Genomic DNA, 7,269 nt, shown 5'->3' on the forward strand with positions numbered 1-7,269 from the left:
GCTGAGCTAAATCCCCAGCCCCTTCTTAGGAAGTTCTTGTGGTGTTTCACCTGTCTGTTCACTTGTCTGTTCCAGTTTTTTTTTTTTTGAGTTCTTTGGGCAGATACATACTGTTCTTCCTCTGTTATAATTGATCATTTATCAGTTCCAGTCCCAATCCTCTAAGAAAATTTCTTCATGATATTTTGTGCTTGTTATTTTCTTTGTAAACTATGAAACTATTTATGTCTGACATGTTTAGGATCGGGTAAAGCACAACCATTGGCCAATGCTTTGTGTTTTGAGTGACATAAGCCTTGCTGCATAACTCATCAACATCTATTCTGCCTTTTGTTTTGTTGTAAAATATGACCATTTCTGGCTTCAGATGTGTTGAAAATTTACTACCAATCTTTGTTTATTTGTTTTGAGACAGGGTCTCACTAGACAGGGTTTCTCTTTCCAGACTAGCCTTGAACTCACTATGTAGGGAAATTTCTGTGCCCTTTCCTAATCTCTCTTGACACACAAATAATTGGCTGTGGTGAAACCTATTTTAATGCCTCTGCTTACCCTGAGGGAGGTTCCACTGGCACATCATTCTCTAATCTATAGCATTAAATGAAAAAGCCAGCTGGCAGGAGGTCTGCACAAAGAAAAACTTCTCGTGAGTACTTTGTAAACATTTCATGTTCTATTTGTTGCAACATGAAAGATTTCTGTTTCCAAGAAATGCACACTGATCTGTATAACTAGCTTAATTATTATGCTCTCTGGATTTAATTTTATGTTTAAGTCAACAGAGAGAAAATTAATTTATTGTGTTAAAAAGTCTCAGACTTACAGAAGACATTTTGATTAAGAACACTTTGAAATGACAGCCGATAAACTTAACCATAAAGAGATGAGTTCAGTCAAGACTAAATGCAAATAGACTGATTCCAAAAAAATCACTTTGAAATAGGAATGTTAAGGCCTTTAAGTGGATAGAAGGAATAACATGCATAGAAAGGGAATAAGTTAAAAAGTAAAAACAAGAGGTTATAAATCAAGAACAGATGGATATAGAGAAGTAAAAAGATGTAAACACATGCAACTAGGATTCTAGAAAGAGGTAAAAAAGGGTGAGAGAGACTACTTAAAGGAGTAATAGGGGATAATTTTCCAGAATAGAAGAAATATGTGAACAATTAGATCAAAAGCATACACCAAATGCAGAGCAGAAAGAATAAATTAGCATCTGTACAATAAGGCACATTTGGCTTTGGGTATGAGTTCATGACATTGTTCTGAAGAAAACAGACCAGAAGCTGAGTAATTATGGGTTATATTGCTAGGGAAGTTCAACATTAGCCAACAGGATGATTGCTTTTTCTGAAGGCAATCCCTCAGCTATCTTTCATCAACAGGAAGGGGTAGGGTAAAACCATAATGATAAGGATGGTCTTCCTCTTGTCTGTTAGATGAAGGCCTGGAAGTGCCAGTGGCCAGTTTATGACGCTCAAACCCCTAGACAGCTGTGCCAAGAGAGGCCAGGGCTAAGGCAACTTCTGTAACTGAGAGAGCATGTATGGCAAAACATATATTCCCGTGATAAACAAGCCAGGAGGACTGACCCCAGGTAATTCACTTCTGATCACCACCTCTAGAGCCCTCATTATTGATAGTAGGACACTTAGGTGTTTTCCCTTCAGGAGGTATCTGCTGGCATTTCTATTTTTTGCCGGGGAGGGGGGTTAGTTTGCTTTTTATTTATTTTTTAAAGAGAAAAGAGCAAAGACAAAATAATACAAAGACAAAAACAAAACAACACCAAAACTATAAAAATGGTACAGAATTTCAAAACAAGATGGTAAGACATCAACAATGCTTGTTGTATTACTTATGGTTATCTTCAAAGTAGTTGCTCAGATTATCAGATATAGGTATGCAAGACTGATCAAACAATTAAACATTAAGTGTTCCTTTCAATAAACTAATAAAAATTAGTAGTACAATTATCTTTGCCATCATGTGTGTGTATATATACACACACCTTCCTTCTTTCTTTGGCATTTCTATTTTAAACACTTTCTTCCATCATCTCAACAGTTTTGCCCAAGATGCTGTGATGCAAGACCTAAAATTAAGATTTAGTATTATGTGATACTTTGACATCTGATAAAATCAGAGAAACTTGTATTATTCTAACCATAAGTTCCCCTCCCCACTATGTTCTCATAGATAAAGTTAAAGAACCTAGCCAAACAACCTCCTTATCAAGGTACCAGGCTCAGTTTTTCCTTATCCCTATTTCTTGTCAGCCTGTAGAATTTTTCGAGCAATCCAATCATATCCTTCTGTGGAAACCAGGGAACAGCTTATTCTTTTGATACTGTGTGTTCTGCCTCCCTCAGCCCCTGGCTGTTCAGTCTATTCCCAAGTATAAGCCCTGTGGCTCTATGGGGCATTCAGTGCCTTCCTCTTCCAGATGGTTAACGTATGTTGTTGGTCTCCTTTGTACAGTGTGGGTATCAAGTGCCATCCTTACAACCCTAGGGTGGAAATACCTTCTTCACCACTGGGGTATATAGGAGGCAACTAAAACAGGTCCATAGATGTAGATTTCCTTTACATCTGACCCCTCTGATCAGGATCCTAAGAGTAAAGGCTACTGGAGGTGGGGAGCAGGAAGCCACATCCTAAAGAGTTTTGAAGTTCACCTCTGCTGTCAACTGGCTGATTGAGCTTAGGAAATTTCTTGTATCTTCTTATCTTCTCTATTGGCTAAAGATCAGTTGCAAAACCAGGAACAACTTAGTTTAAATGAAAGGTGATATATTATCAGGATTAGGTGTTCTACAAAATTGCTCAAAAGGCTACAGGAGGAGACTATAAACAGTACTAGGAAAATTCCTCCCCTAATCACACTGATTTGACCACAGCTCAGGAAGTTACCAGCTAGAGAACCATGCTGCTGTGGGGTATCTCAACAAAATCAGTACCCCGGACTCTATTTCCCTCCTTTGTATTAGTTCAACACTACAAGCATGCAGCTAAGTGGTAAAACCTAAGTCATAGCCACAATCCTGTTTTCAGAGGGTCTGGAAAATGTAGCTTTTAGTGGCCTAGCATCTGCAGTATAGAGAACTGCTCCAAAAGTTATTTGAAATGGACAGTGAGTGAACTGATCTGTAGATTCTTCCATAACATATGCTTTTTGTTCTAGCAATGATTTTTGTAACAGTAATAATGGTAACACCATTATTCCCCTGCATTACCCTGTTTTGGATTGTCTCTACTTTGCAAATTGCCCCTTGTAAAGTTATTGTTTTTCCTTTACCCAGGGCTGTAAATTTTAAAGAAAAATAAGTTTAAATAACTGTGACACTAACTGCTTGGGTAACTATTCCAGGGGAAAGAACAAGATAAACACTGGTCCTAATTCCCTTAAATCGGTAATCTTTCTTTAGTTTTGCAGAGTCTGAGACATCTGATGGTTGTCAGAGAGCACCAAAGTATGGGTCAGGATTCTCCAATCTTATACTTTAATTAAAAGTGGAGCAATGTTTAACTTGCTGGGAAATAACATGCTTGTCTAAAGAATTATAGAGACTGGACTGAGAGATAAAAGTAGGTTGTGATCTCAAGGCTATTCTAAGAAAAGAATATGCAAGTCTGAAACATGAAGACTTTGTTCCTTGTGTGGCTTTCCTGCCCATTGTCCCCTGTACCTCCCCTTTCTTAAATTTTAATTTTTACTAGTACATGTTTGCAGCACATAACAATTATATTCCCCATGGGGAGTTGGTGCATGTACCAAACACAACTCGTTTCTTCTTTTCCTTCCCTTCTGCTTCTTCCTCTCCTTTTCTGCATTTCTTAGTGCCCTTCACTTTTCCAAAAGATCTTATCTCCCTATTTCTTACTATCTTTTATTTTGGCCTTTATTTATATTTTGAGCTTCTCTTGACTTTTTTTTTTTTTGTGGTACCAGGAATCAAACTCAGGACCTTGCACTTGCCAGGAAGGTGCTTATGCTGCTGAGCTCCAAGCCCAGCCCTTGAGTTTCTCTTACAAAAGGAACCATGAAGTATTCAAGCTGTGTGTCTCCTTTGTTTCACTTAACACAGTCACAAGGTGCACCCATTTCCCTACAAATAACTCGAGTTTACCCTTCTTTTATGGTAGAGTAGTACTCCATTCTATATAAATGCCACATTCTTTTTCATCCATTCATGTGTTGATTAAAATATAGGCCACTTTCAAGATTTGGCTATAATGAGTTGTGCTGCTGTAAACATAGGGTATGCATGCTTGAATTCTCTTTATCCTTCCTGAATTCAAGAAGAAATTAAAAACGTGAATAAAGCTCTAACCATGAAAGAAAACAAAACAGTAATTAAATCTCTCCTTTCATAAAAGGAAAAAAAAGATGTTTTTATTTGGAAGTTAAATCCCTCCCTTTAAAAATTAAATTGATATGAAATGTTTTCTTTTCTTTTCTTTTTTTTACTGTAGTATGATACCTTTAACTCTTGCAGGAAGATACCTAGCAGGGAAACAACCAGATTGAGTGGAATTTCTACTTTTAATTAGGCGTGAATTTATTAGTAAGAGGATGTGACAAAAGATTGGTCTTTTAAAAGAAGACATTGGTAGGGTTGAAAAACACATATCTAGATAAAAGATTGGTCGCTAAAAAAGAAAGGAATACACTGGTACATTTGAAATCCACTTATATAGAAAAAATCTCCAGAAAAACTGACAATCATACAAGTCTGGATTTGGTTCTATGCAAAATGTCCACACCCATTCCCAACCTATCCAGAAATCCCAGCTGTTATAGTTTAGCCTTAGAATGCCCCCAAAAGTTTTATGTGTTCAGAGGTTAGACTTTTGAAAAGGAACACTTAAAGCCTACATTGTTGGTAGGTGTGGGGAACCGCTCAGACTGAGTCAAAGCTTGGGACACGTAAGGATGCTTCCAGACAGCCCTGAGGATATGACCCCATTGTCAGTGCCGCCACACATCGGGCCATTATTATGTAACCGTGGCTTACCAGTGGGCAATTATGCATGCTCCAATGAGGCCAACAGGTAAGAATGTAAATAGGTGATAACAATCTGTATAAAAAACATATAGGAAAGATGCAGTTGGCTCTTGTGCTCTGCGCTACTCCATGCTGCCTGCTGTTTTTGCTGATGTCTTGCACAGGTGTGTTTTTTCACCTGCAAAAATCTCCCTTGGGCCCCCTGAGTGGGCCAACAGTAGGAATGTAAACTAATATAACCACTAGGGAAATCAGTCTGTAGGCTTCTCAAAAAACTAAAAATAGGTAATAGAATTTTCTTGTTTTACAAGATGATAAGGATTAACAGCATTATGTTTGTGAAGTGAGTCTACAATGGCTGTATGTCAATATTGGCTGATACATATTTTCTTCAGGATGAGTTCCAGATTCTCCTTGTACCAATCCTCACCAGCTCCAATTAGGAATGCCATTGTACATCAAATTTAGCATTTCTATTGGGTACTATTCAGAGGCTAATGTAGCATAAAAATGGGCATGATAATCCTTTATTTCATTTATCAAGAGTAGCAAAAAGTGTCTGGGTTGTACTTCTGTAATAGCTGTCAGACACAACCAGTTCCCTCTTCTCTCTTTGTCTTTTCTGAATTCGAGAAGAAATTAAAAATTAGAATAAAGTTCTAATCATGAAAGAAAATAAAATGGCAATTAATTAACCTCAATTCCTCTTGTTGGGTGACAGATACCCACACCATAATTTTCTAATGAAAATATTTACTTTAGCATAATGGTAACCAACTGTTCAGCTCAGTATCTGTGCTGGGGGAATACAGGAAGCAATCTTTGTGTTCACCCACTTGGTAGACAAATGGCAAGGTGTATGCCTGTGTGTCAAAGTATCAGTGTGTGAGATTTTATCCACCTTATACTCTACATTGCATTTTTATGTATTTATAAGTTGTTTTATTAAATGTTTTCTTTTTATTTTCCTTGTAGAATTATCCCAGTCCAGCACAATGTCACATGAATATCTGCATTTACAACTTTGGGAGGAGGTTTAAAATGAATCATCGGGTGACTTGGCTACCAATGGTGACTTGGATCGTGTCAACCAAAGAAGTTGCAACAGTGAGACAGAGCAAGATGTGACACGTAGAGAAGCACAGAATGAAGGCCTTGATCCAGATAAGGAAGAAAACAATAATGTACATAAATATATCACCAGTTAAAATGCTACAAAATAGTTATATATATCTCAGTGATCCAACGTTAGACGGAGGTTGGAAAATGTTATTAGGTAAGAACCTAATGAAACCTGTTGGATGGATGCCAGCACTGTAATTCAATTGCAAATTGTTTCTAATGGATGGTATGCCACAAGGTGTTGTGAAATACACTACTAATGAAATATGAGTAAAACATCCTATATGCATCAATAGTAGTACTTAAAAATACATTTATCATGAGACCTCACTATCTGAACTTCATTGCAGGACTTTATCATTCTAATCATCAGAATCTAAAGGATTTATGGAGAAGTGACAGATATATTGAGATTTTTAAAACAATAATGACACTCAAGAGATTTGGTTTCCTTCAAAATTGACTATTTTTTGATGATGAAAAGACTCACCAAGAAAGAAAAAATCTGAGTTTGGCTACTACTGACTTGTTTTTTGAAAGCTTTGTTTTGAACTGTCAAGCAATTTATACACTGTCCAAGTACATGACAATTGATAAACAACTTGCATCATTTCATGCTTCTTGTAGCTTTCAGAAATATATGCCAAATAAATCTTCCAAACATGTATAAAAATATATGCCCTGGTAGGTGCAGAGTCATTTTACACTTTGAATTTAGAAAATTGTCCTGAAATTCAACCACTAGGTCTTTATTAGTGCAGTAAAAAATTGAATGACATATGAACAGACTTATTGGACCTATTTCAAAAAGTAATCAAAATGTCACTGTCAACAGTTGGTTCACTGGTTACCCACTGATGTTACGTTTGCTACAAGAACACTAGTTGACCAGCACAGGAACTATTTGGAAAAACAAGTGGAGATTCCAGAAAAAATATTGCAACCTCACAATACAGAAATGTATAGTACAGTCTTTGGACTTCAGAAAGACATAACATTGGCCTCATATATGGTAAAGAAAATCAAAGTAGTATTGATACTGTCAACATTACACAATGATGATAAAATTGATAGTGAAGTCAGGTGTGATAATGCATGCGGGTAATCCCAGAACTTGGGAGGCTGAGCCAGGAGG

Source organism: Chinchilla lanigera, unplaced genomic scaffold, assembly GCF_000276665.1.
Source record: "Chinchilla lanigera isolate Chin_1 unplaced genomic scaffold, ChiLan1.0 scaffold00044, whole genome shotgun sequence".
Lineage (NCBI taxonomy): Eukaryota > Metazoa > Chordata > Mammalia > Rodentia > Chinchillidae > Chinchilla > Chinchilla lanigera.